The sequence below is a fragment of the Trypanosoma cruzi genome, assembly GCF_000209065.1.
Source record: "Trypanosoma cruzi strain CL Brener chromosome Unknown tcruzi_1047053496717, whole genome shotgun sequence".
NCBI lineage: Eukaryota > Euglenozoa > Kinetoplastea > Trypanosomatida > Trypanosomatidae > Trypanosoma > Trypanosoma cruzi.
Window position 1 is genome coordinate 1 of NW_889811.1, and position 477 is coordinate 477.

The 477-nt window shown below is 60.2% G+C and overlaps 2 non-coding genes across 2 annotated transcripts, besides 1 other annotated feature; both read left to right on the forward strand.

Annotated features, from left to right (window-relative positions):
- Positions 1–35: a microsatellite.
- Positions 36–38: 3 nt separating this feature from the next.
- On the forward strand, positions 39–125 carry Tc00.1047053496717.10. Its single transcript, XR_008255095.1, has one exon. It is a non-coding gene; the product is annotated as a C/D small nucleolar RNA (snoRNA), TB11C4C2 (small nucleolar RNA).
- Positions 126–336: 211 nt separating this feature from the next.
- On the forward strand, positions 337–426 carry Tc00.1047053496717.20. Its single transcript, XR_008255096.1, has one exon. It is a non-coding gene; the product is annotated as a C/D small nucleolar RNA (snoRNA), TB11C4C3 (small nucleolar RNA).
- Positions 427–477: the final 51 nt, after the last annotated feature.

Here is a 477-nt window from a genome sequence, read left to right on the forward strand (position 1 = left end):
CACACACACACACACACACACACACACAAATACACGCGCTACGATGGAGACATGTTGTTCGAGGTCCAAACAGTTTGAGCGACGCATTGAGAACGGAACAATAAAAATCACCTTTCGGCTGAGCGCCCGCTTCCCTCCACCCCCCCCCCCCCCAATTCCTGCTATTGTTGTCGTCTTTCTTTCTTGCGCAACGGCGCCCACGTAACATCTTGCCCTGTCTGGCGCCCTGTCTGTGCAAACGGTTGGTGGCGGGCCCGCCCGAAAGCGCAAGAGAGAGAAAGAGAAAGAGAGGGTTGAATTGCCCGGAGGTGGGTTGTGGTGGGCGCGCGCCGCTGCTGATGGAAGCAACCGACTCTTGTGCGCGAGGGCGCGTGGCCCCGTGAGCGCGCTTGCGTGATGGCCAAAAACAAACTCAACAGGTCTGACAGCCGCCCCGCCCGCCGCGACCTCGCCGGCTGGCCAGGAAAGGTGCGCCTA